At 34.6% G+C, this 18,381-nt stretch overlaps 1 pseudogene; it reads left to right on the top strand.

Moving 5' to 3' along the window:
• LOC115212203 overlaps positions 1-5,215 on the top strand; it is a 26,181-nt pseudogene extending 20,966 nt beyond the window's left edge.
• The last annotated feature ends 13,166 nt before the right edge of the window (positions 5,216-18,381 follow it).

Genomic DNA, 18,381 nt, shown 5'->3' with positions numbered 1-18,381 from the left:
ACAAACACAAACACTATGATTCACACAGACACACACACGTACATATATACATGTGTGTACGTGCATGCGTATGTGTGTGTATCAGTGTACAAGATCCTGTCATATGTACGAGTCTGTCGTATCTAGGGTTTGGCGTATATACAAATCTGTCATGTATAAGAACAACAACGCCACGAAACCGACAACAATAATATATATTATGATGGATTCTCTCGCTGTGAACGACAAATCAGTGTTCAGTAAAATTTTGGCAAACTAAACAAGTTGAAGACTCGAGTGTTTGTAGATAATTTATTATGTGTTTCCTTGAGTGGACGGCAAGGTTGCTTCGTGGTACAAAACCACAATGACAGATAAGGTTTATATTTAGAGGAGTAGCATTTTGCCACCGTGCTTTCCTGCTTGCACGGAACTGGTCCCGATGTTGGAGTCGACTTTGCTCAAATCTTTGAACTGAGAAGTAGATCTGCAGCCAGGTCCTGCGTTCTGATGCTTTATTTTCTCAGAAGGGGAGGGGAATGTTTGCATTGCTTCAGATTGACTTTTAGTTTCTTTTGAACTGCAAAAGAGGCCTTCCAACTGACCTTCCTGTTGGTAACTGGCCAAAGAGAAGTTGCTTCGGAATTCTGATATCACTCATACGTGAGAGATGACCTGATTATCTAAGCTGTATTGTAATAATGATAGCTTCAATACCTGATATGTTGTATTTATTTTGTTAGTACCTCACTGTTCTTCATATGGTCATTCGGTTTTATGTTGGAGATAATACGCAAGAATGGCGTAAAAAGAGTATCAAACTGGATGATGTATTTTCGGTAAAGACTCCAACATTCGGCGCCATAAAGCAATGATGACAAACCAACGGCTTCTATACATCAATTTTCACCTTCAACGATATATGGGGGCTGTCCCAAAACCTGAGATATATCTTAGCGAACGTGGTGCTAGCCTTCCCAATTCTGGGGTCAATTTCTTTATTCATCTTAACAACACTGGACATAATTGCATCAAGACAAGTGAAGGAGGAAACAGTTTTAATGCTTTCCTATCAGCATATACAGTAGGGGCAACGGCGGGAGCATGGTCACAAATGGGTTTATAGGCAAACACAGTTTTCTTGCTGATGATGATCAGACGAAAACCCTTTGATGCGCGTGAGAAGCTGTTTAGAATCTATTGCATGATTTCAAGAGTGTGTGCAACAAGTACACAATTTTCTGTCGGAAAGCAAATCTGCCATCTGTTGATGTACTACAGAACTAGTCCTGGTACTTTCTGATACCACACTCTCACTTGTATGAGTGTGTTTCTCTGTGTGTATATATGTATGTGTGTGTGTGTGCGTGTTGATGCCATGTTATATGATGCGAAAATTAATCTCATTGGCCCGTGAAATATTAACATTAAACAAGGAATATATCTGATTTTTATATTAATCTAAATTAATTCATTATCAAAGAGAACTATGGATAATGTATTCTTCAAAATATATTGTATAACCACCGATGTAATTACCATTCCCATTAGCGGCTAATTTAGGATAAATTGGAAAGGATTATGGATTGAAAAGGATTAATAAATGACCTGTACTTTTCTATTTAAGTGGAATATTGTTTGGCGTCACATATAAAGTTAGCTATTCCAATAATCCTATATTTTAATACTTGCTCGTGGTGTGATATGACGTAGTAAAATGCCAAAATGTTTTTAATATTTGCTAGTTCGGAATAATATTTTCCTGTAAATGTAGAAATCTAATCTAGGGAATATTTGTAGATTCTTTTAGAGAGCATACAGTTATACATATGGAAGCATATCTACAACTGTATATATTGTAACAACTGCATATATTGATGGTTATATATTCACCAACCAATCAAGATATCTCGCATCCCACCACACTAGGTAGAATCTTAGTTATGTGACATTTAACATAGACTGGAATACACTGAAGACTTTCTAGTTGAATTCGGTTGCGGGAAAATCCTCGTGAATATCCCTCACTCAGATTACAATTATAAACCACAAGTCATTTTCGATTGGTGTCACGCTGTTGGCATCGAGAATTAGATTACGGGTGCACATCTCTCCTACTTGTACAATGAGCACAATATTTAATAAAGTAGTAGTTCAGCTGATAAAACAACTGCATACTCATCGTCGAAATCAGCTGAGATCAATTTATTAATTTACTTTATTTATTTATTTATTTCATTTATTTTACTATCCCAGTTTTAGTATTTCTTGCTGTGTAACACGGTCCACGAACTACGAAGAAAACTCCTTGTGATTTAAGGGAGTAGATCTACGGTTGCATGGAGTGCAGAGTAATTTCACTCGGTCGGCATGTTTTCGTTATATAGAAGTGGGTGAGTGGTAAATAGCTTGCTTACCAACCACATGGTTCCGGGTTCACTCCCACTGCGTGGCACCTTGGTTCCATACTGGGCTTACAAAGAATAAGTACCCGGGTCTATTTGTTCGACTAAGGCGGTGCTCCAGCATGGCTGCAGTCAAATGACAGAAACAAGTAAAAGAATATATATATATATATATATTATTCTATTTATATAGTTATGTGTATGTCATTGCGCCTATGTTTCTCCCCCATCCCCAACACCATCACCTTCACTTGACGGCCGATGTTGATGTGTTAAGGTCCTTGTAATTAAGCAGTTCGGCAAAACACACCGATAGAATAAATGCCAAGCTTACAAAGAATAAGTCCTGGAGTCGATTTCTTCGAATAAAATCACCTTTAACTGGGTACTCCATTATGGCTGCAGTCAAATAAGTGAACCAAGTAAGAGAAGAAAGGATATATGTATATATATACATATATATATATATATTATATATATATATATATATATATATATACATACATATAAACTCTTACTCTTTACTCTTTTATTTGTTTCAGTCATAAATTAAGTACCTGTTACGCAGTGGGGTCGATGTAATCAACTTAATCCCTTTGTCTATCGTTGTTTGTTCCCTCTATGTTTAGCCCCTTGTGGGCAGTAAAGAAATATGAGTATCTCTGTGTGTGCGTGTTTGTTTGTTTGCATATGTGTGCATGTGTGTGGGTATGTGAGATTGTTTGAACAAATATAAAAAAATAAGTGGCCTTTGAAATGACCATGTATAAAAATACCATTAACTTTATCGTGGCAGTCTGAGCAGCGCATGAGATACCAAGAAACCTGTCGCAGAATCCTGCCTTTCATGGAAAGAACATTGGAGATGCACAACAATGGAAGCCAGTTCTTCATGGGTGACCAGGTAAATAAACTTGTCAATAGTATCCCTACCATAACCAACTTGTCTTTAATCCTCACATCATGCGATCTTTTATCCTCTAAGTCAGTATCTTTTTATTTGCTGGAGTACTAAATAATTGTTGCTAGACAAACCACCGTGTAGTTTCTCTTTATCTCGTTTTGCATAGCTGTCATGTCTATAATGTATATTTTTACATAAAAGTTTGATTTGAATCTCAGCTAAGGAAACTAATAAGACATACATATTCATGTAGTTATTTCGAATTTTGTTATGATCCTAACAAAATTAAAACCTAGCTGTTAATCACTGAGTCCAAGAGAAATAAAACATCCTCGATAAAAAGAGTTACCATAGAGTAAAGAATTCGATGTTGACGACTAATCTTATCTCCTCTCAATTGCTGGCCCTGTGCCTAAACCAAAAACGCAATGCTGTATTAGACATTCCAAAGTAAAATGAAATGCTTTCTATTCATTCATATGAGTGTTACAAGGCATCACTATTGCTGCAAAATATTTGAAAGCAATACATATGACCAGTTAAATGAACAGACATTGTGATGCTTAGCAGTAATTGAATCAACGCAGCCAATTAACAGAGCAATCATCAGTTAATACAGAAACATTTGCACATTAGATGAGGGGAAATAATCCATGTGTGATACTTCTGTACTGTAAGATGAGGTGTAGATATTTACAGTGTCGAAGGTAGTTTAGTGTCGGTAAACAGATCTTAAATAAACATTTTATAATCTTTCGAGGGAATCTGAAATAATCCTCTTTTGGTACATTGATTGTCGAAGTACTTAAAGTTATAAATATATGCCTGTAAATACTGGACTGAGAAACATCTTGTATAGTTGGAGATTGTCCATTGGTTGGGGAATCCTGCAAAGATACGTTGTCATAGCTCTCTCTCCGACTTTCGCGGTTATCACACCAGATTTTATAAATTCCAAGAATTGGTCATCTTTAAAAGAATCAGATCATTGGATAAAAATAATCTATGTAATTTAATGTTGTCCCTTAGCGACATGAGTTCAAATCGTACCTAGTGAATTCCTCCCATTCATCAAACTAAGATGAATGGAATAAGTACAATTCGTAAATTAAATCCATTGTGTGTATGTTAGTTAGCATATTTAAATGAGTGACACTTCAATGAAATTATATGAAATATATCTAAAGAACCGGTGTGGATAATATTTACAATGTGTAACAGCACTAACAAATGGAGAACATTACTAGCGGTAATATTTTCCTTAGAGAAAATTTCTCAAAGAGAATGGAGTGTTACAAACAGTGCTTCGCTAAGAACATTGGAGTGCATGTAAATATAACACAAAAGACTCTCTGCTTTTTCCCGCCAAGAAAAGTAAAAATTCAGATAAAAATTCACATTTCTACACACATAATGTTATACAAATACTAACGCTTTTTTACTTGCATATATTAATTTATGTTTGAATCTACTTCATTACTCAGATAACCATGGCTGATATGATGTGTTTCTGCGCTCTGGAGAATCCACTGATGGAAGATGAATCCCTCCTCCGTAGCTATCCGAAACTTCAAGCATTGAGGGAACGTGTAATTAGCCACCCGAAAATGTCGAGCTACCTTCAAAAGAGATCCCGCACCGATTTTTAAAGGACAAGAAAACAAAGACGAAGATGAATGTAAACAATTTTTTCAATCTAGGAAGTATATTACTGTTTCATTTCAAAGTAATGTGTATGAAAATATATGACAATGGAGTTTTAACTCCACCTTCAGTTGAAAATATGGATAAGGTCTTCGAAACAGAAAGGTAATATTGCAATGCAACCAATAAATTAAGCTTTGTAAATTTTAAATGTTTGGTTTGTTCAATAAATAAATAAAAACCTTAAAACGAAACTAAGAAAATAAATGTTTTAAAAAAATCATTACTTCGTTTTGTTTTGACAATACACAATGGATATTTTTTCATTAATTCAAGTGGGAAGTAAAATTGAAAGTTCGCATATTTGTATTTTTCCTATGTTCTTTACTTTTATTTTCCCGAAGGCTATATTTTTAGTTGCGTAAATTTATTTGAGTTAATCTCAACTGGAGTCGAAAATGATCGGGGTTAATTCATTTTAGTGTTATACAAACAATTTATTTCTTAAAGATTTTAGTACGAAAATATTATTTTAGAATTCTTCTTCGAACAATTCACAGTGGGCTGCTTCCGATTCTGGAGTGTATAAAGTTCATGTCACCAACACTGCTAAGCTTACGACTAAGAAACATTTCTATAACGATAAATCCAAATTCTTCTTTACACGGCATACACAATTGTCATGAATAGATTCCACTAAATAGTGTACGTTAGAGTGTTTGAAGATAATACAAAAGTCTAAAATAAAAAATAAAAGAAGTGCCAAAATGCTTAACAGAATTCCACCTGTCTGTACCTGTGTGAGTTCGAATTCCGCCGAGTTCAATTTTACCCTTTACCCTCACGGGGTCAATAAAATGAGTAGAAGTGGAACCCCAAGACCGATGTAATCGACTTACTGCAATACCCGAAAATGTTGGCCCTGGGCCACAATTTGAAACTAATAGTATTACTTTATACGCGTCACATTTAATTTTCTCTGTATCTGAAAACAAACCCCGATGCCATATTCAAAACTTACTCTTTAGTTTCAGACATTTATCGCTATTACTCTAGAAATAATTACTTATAAATACGTACAAATACTGGCAACATCATGTCCTAAGAATCAACTAAACTTTCAATTATATCTAACATGCACATCTTTTTAAATGCTGTGAATTTCTGTTATAGATAAAGTCATCTCTTGAACGTTCTCAGGAACGCAAGATTTAGTCATTTTTCAATGCTTATTTTCTTACCTATAGTGGATATTTTGTTTTCGTATTTATAAGTAATTATCGCTAAATATATATATATATATATATATATATATATATATATATATTATATATATATATATACATACATACCATTTAATGTAAACAATATAAAGATTGAGTCAATAATAGTTTGATGCATTCATGACGAAAAAGTATTTTATAACATGCTTTGAGTTTCCAAGCAACTTTAGTGTCCGAGGACATGGCCTATTGATTTTAAAAACCAGGATGCTAAAACAAAGGAAATCATGAGAATTAAAAAGCGAAGAGAGACGCAAAATTTGAAGGGTGAATAGAGTTATGTCTTCTTCAACCGTAAAGCCATAATACAGCTAATTGTAGAATGATTGAACGGAGAAGGTTCTGAATTCCGCTAGGGAGCTGCCCGATCAGAAAAGGGTTGTGTTCTACAATTCGGCCAAAGAAATTTGGCCGTACATTTGCATTTGCTGTAGATTTCTCATCCGGAATTTAGTGATGTGGAATGGCTAGTTCTAACTTCTAAAAAGGATTCTCTCCATTCCGATTTTGCATTTACATTCTTCACTATTTTTCTCATAATTACTTTTGTTCTAAAGTCTTGATTTGTAAATTGAATAAACTGGTGACATGAGGTGTGTTAGAAAAAGAAAACTGCATAGACTTGCGTGTCCAGTGCATGTAACTATTAGTGACACGTATTTTTCTACTGTCTACTTTAAATGATAATTATTTATCAGTGCATGAAGTTCTTGTTGCACTGATCTTACGTTAAACAAAAAGTAAGCTATATATATATATATAATATATATATATATATATATATATATGTGTGTGTGTGTGTGTGTGTGTGTGTGTGTATGTATGTATATATATATATATTATATATATATATATATGCTTGTGTGTGTGTGTTTGTATATGTATATATATATATATATATATATATATAGAGAGAGAGAGAGAGAGAGAGGAGAGAGAGAGAGAGATGAATATATAGATACACATATATATAATAAGTGTATGAACACGTGTGCCACATACTCGAAAGGCTAGGAAATGTGCGCCATATGGGCATGTGCGTGAATGTGTGAGTGTGTTTGTGTGTGTGCGCGTGTGCTTATGTATACATGTATGCCTCGTCACCGTCTCTTTGCGTGTATGTGTGCGTCTGCACCAGTACAAAGAACACTTAACTATCATAATCTAACTAAAAGTTCGAAGTGTGTCGAGAACGAATGAAATATCAACGATGGGAAAGCAAAAGAAACTGCTAATGTAATAAAAAAAGATATAGGAAGCTACATCTACTGCCATTAAAACCAATTATTTCATTGTTTTCTTGTCAGATTAAAAGTGTTTCGAGATGTCTCTGCGATTTAACTTTGTTCTGTTTAGTATAATTTGGATATTCTATTATAATAGAAAAAGAAAAAAAATGGCTCCCATTTCATATCTTTAAAGATTCCTGTAATTATTATTAACAGTCCTATAAATTTGACTTAATCTTCTTAGATGTAATAGATTGATATCCCCTCTAGTTAAAAGTTGAAATATTTGACAATACCCTATTAAAGATGACGTTCCTAATGGAAAAATTATCTGTATTTTAATCTGAAGATTGTACATTTGAAAGGAAGCCTAATATTATTATCTTATAAGGATGTAGGATCTTTGACGTCGAGCTTGTATTCGAGTCGTGAAATTGATGATAATGAAAATAAGTATGCTGCTACTACTACTACTACTACTACTACTACTAAATCTACTACTACTACTACTATTACTGCTGCTGCTGCTACTACTACTACTACTACTACTACTACTACTACTACTACTGCTGCTGCTGCTGCTGCTGCAACTACTACTACTACTACTACTACTACTACTACTACTACCACTACCACCTTCAATTTTTTTCCCAGTGCACAAGTGGTGCTTACTTTATCGACCCCGGAAGAATGAAAGGTAAATTCGATCTTGGCGGCCTTTTTTATTTTAGAAAGTAAAGGCGGAACAAATGCAGCTAAGCATCTTATCCGGAGAGCTAACTACTCTGCTAGGTCACGGCCTTAATAATAATAATAATAATAATAATAATAATATAATAATAATAATAATAATAATAATAATAACGACACTGGGGACTTTAAACAGACACTGGGGACGTTAAACATGTGAGAGCGATAAAACAGTGCTCCGAAATCTATCCACAAACATCGGAAACAAAGACATCGCATGGAGCTAAAAAATAACTGACAAAGGATTGGACTATATACGAGTAAGTAATACTCATTGAAATTTATTACTATTTTCAAAACGAAATGATGTATTTTAACTCGATATCATCTGCACCTCTAACACAACACATGTAAACATGCTTGATACATTACGATCCATCAACACCAGATCATCTCCGGCCCCAAACACCATGTACAAAAAAGCTACGAATAAATTAAATAATACCGGTATTATTGAACCCAAGAATAACAATCGGGAGTACGTACTGTAAACTTACAACATAAAATGTACGAAAAACTACACGTGCAAAACAATGTGACAACAGAAATGAACGGACCGGTACCCTACGAAAATGACGACCGTCAAAATAATGGGCCGGACGTTGTTCCTCGTGTCCCGCAAATAAAAACCAAAAGACATAAATGGACACGTGAGGAATACATTTCTATCCTACACGCTTACTTTACAGCAGTGCTCTACCCAAAGAATGAAAATACAACAACACATTCATACAAAATATGGAAGAAAAATAACATAACTAAAGACCTGGATACAACAATGAAACCTAATAAACTAGCAAATATACGGAGATATATTCTCAACGTAAAAAAAATATCAGAAATAGAAATAGAACATTTAAAAGAAAAAAATACATCAGGAAAATGTAGATAGAAGCCACAACAGTAAAACACGAAGACAAACGTAACATTTCCGACAAAAACGATGTAAACAAAAAACAACAAACCCAGACCGTAAGGATACATAATAATACACGACAAACAGCAAGCCAAGACACGACGAACAAACATACGGATGAGATAAAAAGCGACACAAATCTAAAACCTGGAAACAACGAAGGGGAGCCTAATGATTATGAAACTATAAAAAGTAGAATAATCAAAGAACTGAAAACCACAGAGCTCAAAATGGACCACCGACCATACCTCCCAAAAATCAAAATAGACAAAACAACAACATCAATAATAAACAGCATAAAACAAGCTGTCACGGAACTAATAGCCACTGAAACAAAAAGCGATGTCACTGAGCTAAATGACTTAGTATACGCAGCAGCCACTGCAGTCACAAAAGAAGCTGCATACTCACTCAAACCCATTCAAACAGGAGTACCACCACCTAAACAAACCTTGTGGATAAATAACATCCAAAACAAAATACAAAAAATGAGAAAAGATATGTCAATTCTTAATGAAATCAGTAGACAATCAACGCTACTGAGCAACAAATAGAAAACAAAAATACTCCGCAAATACAACACCACAGAAAAAGATTTACCTGAGATAAAAGATAAGCTGAAGCAAGATATCCTTGCCAAAACACAAAGGATCCGCCGGTACGAGAAACGCCAACGTTTTTTTGAACAAAACAAACAGTTCAACTCCAACCCCAAAAAGTTCTACCAAGAACTTGGCAAAAATAAAATAGAAATCACTGCAGCACCAACGGCAGAAGAAGCGGAAGAATTCTGGAGAGAAATATGGTCGGCGAACGAACAACCAAAAAAAAGGAGTATTAAAACAACAAATTCAGCATCTGAGCAACTTTGGACCCCATAACAACTGAAGAGGTCACCCAGGCACTGCAAAGACTAAGCAACTGGAAGTCACCTGGGCATGACAAGATCCCCAACTTCTGCTTGAAATATCTAACAGGAATGCACAAAAAGCTGGCTGAAAATTTTAACAACATCCTGGCAGAGCTAGAGACAATGCCTGAATGGCTCACAAAGGGGAAAACCATCTTAATTCCCAAATCAAATGAGACAGCAAAAGCAGAAAACTACAGACCTATAACCTGTTTCCCTACAATGTACAAGTAGGGAGTACTTCAGTAATATCGCAAATGTACTGCAGTAATATCGCAAATGTACTGCATTAATATCGCAAAGATTGAACAAGCACCTGGACGAAAACAACCTGTTTCCAGAAGAACAGAAAGGATGCCGCAAAGGCTCATATGGCTGTAAAGATCAACTAATGATCAATAAAGCCATAACTGAAGACAACCACAGAAAGAAGAAAGGCCTCAGTATGGCTTGGATCGACTACAAAAAGGTGTTTATATAGCATCCCCCACACATGGATTCTCGAAACGCTAGCCATGAACAAAGTTGCACCAACAATTATAAAGTACATAGGACACTCTATGAATAAATGGCAAACAGTGCTAGAGCTCCAAACAAAAGAGGGACTTGTGAAAACCAAAGCCATCCTCATTAGAAGAGGAATATTCCAGGGAGCTACACTCTCTCCACTCCTTTTCTGCTTAGCACTGTCATCTCTATCGGATATGCTAAACCGAACTGGATGCGGATATAAATGTTACAGCAAAAAGATCAGCCACATTTTATATATGGATGACCTAAAACTATACGCTACAAATGACAAACAGCTGGAAACATTAGTAAAGACAGTTCATGGATTTACCAAAGAAATAGATATGAAATTTGGATTAGGGAAATGCGCCAAAGTAACCATGAAAAGAGGAAAACTAATTAAGAGAAGCAACATCACACTAGATAAAACAAATGAAATAAAAGAATTAGACCAAAGCCAAACTTACAAATACTTAGGAAACCATGAACTAGATAAGACACAACACACACAAATGAAAGAGAAAATAAAAAAAGAATATTATAGACGAGTTAGATCAATACTGAAAACAGAGCTCAATGCTAAAAACAAGATAATAGGTATTTACACTTTAGCCGTCCCAGTTATAAGTTACAGCTACAATATCCTTAACTGGACACTAAATGAACTGACCAATATAGATAGGAAACCAAGAAAAATAAGGAAGGAAAACTGATACAAATAGCGGCAAAACACGAGCAAAACAAAAGACTGTTCTCAGTATTTAAGGAAGCTGTTAAATACAAACAAGAAATCATACCACCTAACAAATATGAAGAAGAAGAAGAAGATGAAGAAACAACAAAAGCTATAAAACAAATGAAATCCAAACTAAAAATAGAACAGCAACGAACCATGATAAAACGATGGCAAGAAAAACCCCTTCATGGTAAATACTGGACTAAACTCAATGCAAAAGAAATAGACAAAGAAAAATCCCAACAATGGTTGAGAAGCTCAGGACTCAAAGCAGAGACAGAAGGATTTTTAATTGCAGCACGAGACCAAAGCCTCACCCACCAGAAATTACCAAAAACATGTAACGAAAAGAAATATAACAAGTAACTGCAGAATATGTGGAGATGGACAAGAAACAATAAATCATATTATCTCTGGCTGCCCAGTCCTGGCTAAGAAGGAATATATTCACAGCCACAACAGATTTGGGACCTATATACACTGGAAACTATGCCAACATTATGGAATAACAACAGAAAAAAGATGGTATAGGCACACACCAGAAAAGGTCACAGAAAACGAGAAAGCAACCATACACTGGGATATGCCGATACACACAGATAGAGAAATTAAGGCCAACAGACCAGATATAGTTGTCAGAGATCATTTTTGCTTTCGTTTCCCAACAGCATCCTTTCAATTTACATAGGTGGCCGCGTAAAAAAATAAGATATATATAAATTACCAAATTTCGACATTCGTCGACAAACTTTCGTGAGACTGGTATGATTTGTTTGATACTGAATTTTTTAAATAATTATTTGAACAGCCCTAAAATAAGTATTGTTTGGGAACAAACAAACAAACCAAAGAAACCACAACTTTCAAACACATTTACCCAACGTAGAACCATATTGATAAATAAATTCCATAAGTAAATTGCAACCCCTCTTAAATACTAAACTGAACAGCGACAACTCTATTGAGTCATAATTATAATCCCTACAGTGTTCCGTAGTGTATTTTGATGTATAGATTAATAAGCACGTTATTTCAATGAATCAATATATAGGCAAGATTAAACACTAACCTTACTAAAACTACAAGCGAAATTTAAACCAATGTATATTTTATTGGTATCAATAGTAATCTGTAATAACTAAATTATATGCTAAATTGCGATCCATCTTTAAGTCCATACAAATAATAATCCCACCGGTCTTCCATAGATACTACTATAAGGAAAGTTCAATATAATTTTTTTTCCACAACAAAACACGACTAAACTTTATTTAACTAATATTTTTATGAGTGAAGTACGTTATTTTATTATTCAAGAGTTAATAATAAACACTACATACTCATTGATATATAAACACCACAGGGTATAATATTAAATTATCAGTGACTAATATACACTTAAATTTCATTAGATAGGAACTAATAAAAGTACTAGTAATAACCTATATATATATATATATATATATATATATATATATATATTATTAGTGAATTGAAGAAATGGAGTTGAACGAAGATTGAACAGAATTCCTTTTATTGCATTCTACACATGTTTCAAAAGCCACAATTTTCCAAATTCTGATTAAATAAGGATACCATATTGCGGCTTTCTCTTCAGGAAAAAATCTTCGTTCAACTCCATTTCTTCAATTTACTAATAATATTAAAATTCAATTATCCGCACCAACGCACGGTTGCAACACCAAAAGGTTTTATCTCCAACCGTGCTTTCTTCTGCTGTGATTTTTGCTACCAAGGTATCGGTTAAACTTTTGATTAATCTGCAACAAGATTATTCATCTTTCTATTTTACCAAACACTATATATATATATAATATATATATATATATATATATATATATATATATATATATATATATAAATGTATATATATATATATATATATATATATATATATATGTATACAGATTTATATGTGAAATATAACAAGATAAGGCCAAAGCAATGAGATATTTTTAGGACATTTATAAAGTGACAAGTGGTCTTACAGCTGTTTCAGCGAAATAAACGATATCCCATCATCAGGGCCGAGTCAAGAGAGCTGCAATAGAAGGGAGTAGTTGAGTTCGTTATTTTGGAAAGGGAGAGATATAGGAAGTATAAATGGAAGCATGAAAATAAAAATACGTTGGATGTTAAATTTGTTGCTCCGTTATCCAAGGAACGTGCTGTGTGGGAATTACATACATTCCACATTTTAATGCCTCCGTCGTTTTTTCTTCATCTCTTCCACATTAGCAAATTCCGTAGCACCATCTTTCGTCACCAGTGATGCCCCTCGAAAAAAGACCCGGATCAATCCTCAAGCATCAGTCAGCTGACCGGCATCATTAGTTCGTGTCGTACTGCCACATGTCGAGCTTTTGTTTTGCAGTGCTTCTCGCCGGTTCGTGCCTGAGGTTTGCATTAAGTGGCTTCTAGCGGCGAAAGCTTGCCCTACAGAAAACGTTTCCTGTTACTTTTGGGTACGCCCCCATATGTGTGTGTTTGTGTGTGTGTGTACGCCCTCATAAGTATATATATGAATCCAAGTAGAAATGTCACGGGATAAATGTCACAAAGGTTTTGTCCGGCAGGATTTTGTCTCAGGGTGTTTTTCCCGGATATGGTGGGGTCTGGATACCACAAATTGCTTGTGACTCTTTTCTTGTGACTTTATTACCGATTACCATATAGAAATACATACACACACACACACACTCAAAAACCTATATATATTCATATATATATGCACACACACATACATATATATATACATACACATATATATATTGGTTTGCTAACCTCAGCATAGGCTAGCATTTTCCCACGAGGAATTATAGAAGGATTATCCGGTTTAGAATATAATTACTGAGGACGGGGTCAATTCGTTGGCCGAAAACCCTCCAACCGGAGATCTAGTATGGCTACAGTGCAATGACAGAAAGAAAGGCAACATAAAATGTAACCTATTTAATATTATTAATATTATTTTGAGCTGCCCACCAAGACTATTATACTCCTATCCCTTAAAATATGCTTTTGGCCTTCAGATTTCAACCTACCTCAATCCTCTTAAATGTGCATGACTTTGTGATTAGGGCAATGGAATCACGATATGTAAGGCCGGGAGTTCGATACACGGCGTTGCGTTGTGCCCTTGTACAAAACACTTTATTTCACCTTGAGCCTGTTCATTCAGCTGGCAAGAATGAATGTTACCTGTATTTGAAAGGGCCAGCCATATCACATTGTATGTCGCGCTGAATCTCCCTGAGATTTATTTGAAGGGTATGCCTGTCTGTGAAGTGCTCAGTCGATCAACACATTAATTTTACGGGGAAGCTGATCCACTCATCGGATCAACTAGAATTTCATCGTCGTAACCAGCAGATAGCCAATTATATTAATCCTCCCTACCTCCCAGCGCTATCTTCAATACTTTCTACATCAATGAATAAACATACTCTTTGTTCGGCCTACATACCAAATATACGAAAGAGCATGTGTTTGTGATTGTATGTCAGTCTGTGAAAGAAAGAATGGAGAGGGAATGTCGTTGTACACAGTGCGTGTGTGTTATGGGTGCTGTGTGTGCGTGCGTGTGTTTGTTTGTGTGTGTGTGCGTGTGTGTGAGTGTGTGTGTGTGTGCGTATGTGCCTGACTGTTTTTCTCTAAAGTATATTTGGCGGAGCGAACTGAAACGATATAGTGCCAAATCTCCAGAAATAAGAATTGCTTTAACAAATGTCTTTGAATGAAAACTAGTAAATATAAATAGATAATGAAAGAGTCTCCGTCATGGTTGGCTGAATTTAGTAAAAATATATATTTAAAAAGTTAATCGGTTGGCTATAGCTTAAAAAGTAGATACAATTCATACACCTCATGTATAGGGTGTGCCTGGATGTCCGAAAAGGTTTCTTCCCAACCACATAGTCTTGCGTTCAGTGCCATTGCACAACAACTTGGACAGATATCTGCTACTGTAGTTCCCGGGTTGACCAAAACCTTGTGAATAGATTTGATTTAAAATTGTAAATCTGAGATCCTTGTCTTGTGTCCTTAGATAGAATCTGGTTAAAATGATTCATAAAATCTGCATATTTTAAAAGAAGGTAAAAATCGACTATATTAATGTAGTTTTCCACTCATATCGGTATGAAAACATGATGTTGTGTAGAGAAAAAAAATGGAGGAAAAAGTTACAGAGGTTTAAAAATCGAAAACAAAAATTGTGTATTTATAGCCAATGGCTGAAACAAGTAAAAGAGTAAATAGTGAGACAGAAAATTTCTGCGTTTAGCGGTGTCAACTTTAAGGATGTACCCTGTGAAAAGTGTAGTTTAGCGTCTTTGAAATGACCTGTTCATTGTACGTTTCTAAGTAAACAGAAATACCTAATAAAATCGACATGTATCATCTTACTGTTTCTATTGTTTCTTCATTCATTTCTACAGTGTTTTGTATGATTTTATTTTTTTAATTTTGTATATTGATATATCTGTCTTTATGTATTCCTGTCATGTATTTGTGTACATCCTTAGGAGTGGCTGCGTGGGTGAAGTGAAACACAACACGAGCGATTGTCATGGTAACAAGCTGTTAATGCCTCGCTGTCTATTGATTGGTTAAAATTACCCAAGTTTCCCAAATTTAATTCCAAATAGCATCAGTTTCTTTAATTTACAAAATAAAGTAATTGGTTGATTGTATTCAAAATTCAGAGTTGCATCGATACACCAAAACTGAAAGCATTCTGAGCAAAATTAAAGGGGTCTGATTTTGTGAATCAGTTTAACTAGACCCCTCACATAACTCGTATCGCACTACACATTCTCAAACATACAGTTTGGTTAGAAAATGATTTGAATGCTCTTTCTAACACTTACTGGTTTGTTAGAGCTTCTTTTAGTTTGTATTTTCAGGTGTTATATAAGATGGATTTATGCCCAGAAATAAAATCATGAGAAAACATAATACTTGTATATAACAACGATATATTTCATTGAAATAGTTACTTTTTAAGACTTGCCCGTAGAGATTTCCATTGATATATGAGAAGGATCGATATAGGATTGTTAGCTTTACATGGGTGCGGAAAGGGAAAAGATGTGGCGACTGTTGGGAAAAAATGAAACGTTGCCAATACAAAATTTAAGTAGATTGGTAGACATAGCACCTGGCATATATATTTATCGGCAGAGGAAGTGTTTTACGTTACTAAATATACATACCTACATACATATATACATACATACATGCATACCCATATATATATATATATATATATATATATATATATATATATATATATATATTATATATATATATATATGTATTGATATATGTGTGTGAGCACGTAATTCTTCTATAGGTATTTGTGTATATATATACATACATAGGTATATATGCATATATCTACATGTGTGTGGGTTATCTCCCTCCTCCTCCTCCTCCTCCTCCTCTCTCTTTCTCTATTTAACAATATATATGTGTTTATGTATGTATAAGTCTGTATCTACGTACCTATGTGTTTATATATGCATTCATGCATGTACATATGTATTCATGTACATGTATTTGAGTGTATTTTGTGTATATATATATATATATATAATATATATATATATATATATATATATATATATATATATATATATATTTCAACAATTGGTCCCTTTACATACTGAATACTTGGTGAAATTGATTAATAATTAATTAATTTTACCCTCAATTGTTGAAATTATAATTCATTTCTCTCTGTTTAATGCTTCGGTTTTCACCGATAAAATTATGGTGTTTGCTAGGTTAGCCCACGTGGGTGGAAAGGGGAGAGCAGAAATTCTTCGCTTGCATATTTTGAATTTGTTGGCACTGTTAGTTTGAACGGATCTTCGGAGGTGAAAAGTCGCCAAAAGGGTATGCTCCTACTTTCAGTGTTTACAAATCCGAATTAAGGAATTTTGAGCTGACGAAAGAAATGTCGAATTGTATTTGGCTGATCTAGAAACGTACGTTCTCAAATAATCTTTGCACTTGTGATTTTTAATGTTTTTACCCCCATACCTTCGTGGGCTATTTTGAGTAAACACTATCTGAGAGAAATTTTCTTTAAGTATTAGAAATGGCTAAAAAAAATTTTTTTTGGCTGCTATTTCTAATGAGTTCAGTATGTGGCAAAGTAATTTATTTTACTAAGCCCTTATAAAATGTAATATATATATATATATATATATATATATATATATATATATATAAAATATGTGCATGTATTTATGTATGTTCTTATACACACATCACATAAAATATCATCATAAATGAGACACAATCGGATAGATAAATAGATATTTTTTTAGTATTCATAATTTGTGTCTATAGCCGGCATTCATTCGTTCGTAGTTTAGCTTACATCGTCTCAGATTTGATTCTCTGGCTCCCTTGCAGTGCTTTTTCCGCCTGGCTCCTTTGCAATGCTTCTTCCGTTACTTAGTGTTCTGAGTTCAAATCCCACCAAACCCTTCTTCTGTACTGGAATTACACTGCCTTTCTATATAACACCACTAGTTCGTCATTGGACTCCGTTCACGCACCCCAGTCTCTTGTAAGCAATGCGGCAATGTCGGTGGTTTTAGACATTTCAGCATCTTATGGCAGTTTTCTATACGTGCTTTCCATTTCTCTATTAGCTTTCTCCGGTTTTTACTCTTTGTTTCAGAAAAAAAATGTATCCTCGAAATGGAAAAGGTATTTCCATTCTCTATCTATCACTGTCTCAGTTTCTGTCTGTCTGCCTGCCCCTCTCACTCTCTCTCTCTCTTTCTCTCTCTCTTCCTCTCTCTCTCTCTCTCTCTCTCTCTCTTTCTGATTTTTGTTTTGTTTTGTTTTCTGAGCTGGAAGAAGCAATGTCGTGTGACTGATTGTTGCAACAGTTTTCTGTAGTGTTTCAATGAGCTTCAAAGCTGGCTATTGAATCTTAACCAATAAGGCCTGGAGCAATGCCTGAAATTCACTTATTCACGGTAGCAACATTCAGTCGAGAAGAAACATTCCATTATCACTTCCAAGCGGAAGCCCCAGTCTAAAACCTTTTTAGAATTGATACCGTTACATTT

The sequence above is a fragment of the Octopus sinensis genome, linkage group LG5, assembly GCF_006345805.1.
Source record: "Octopus sinensis linkage group LG5, ASM634580v1, whole genome shotgun sequence".
Lineage (NCBI taxonomy): Eukaryota > Metazoa > Mollusca > Cephalopoda > Octopoda > Octopodidae > Octopus > Octopus sinensis.
This window is presented reverse-complemented; position numbering and strand designations above follow the sequence as displayed.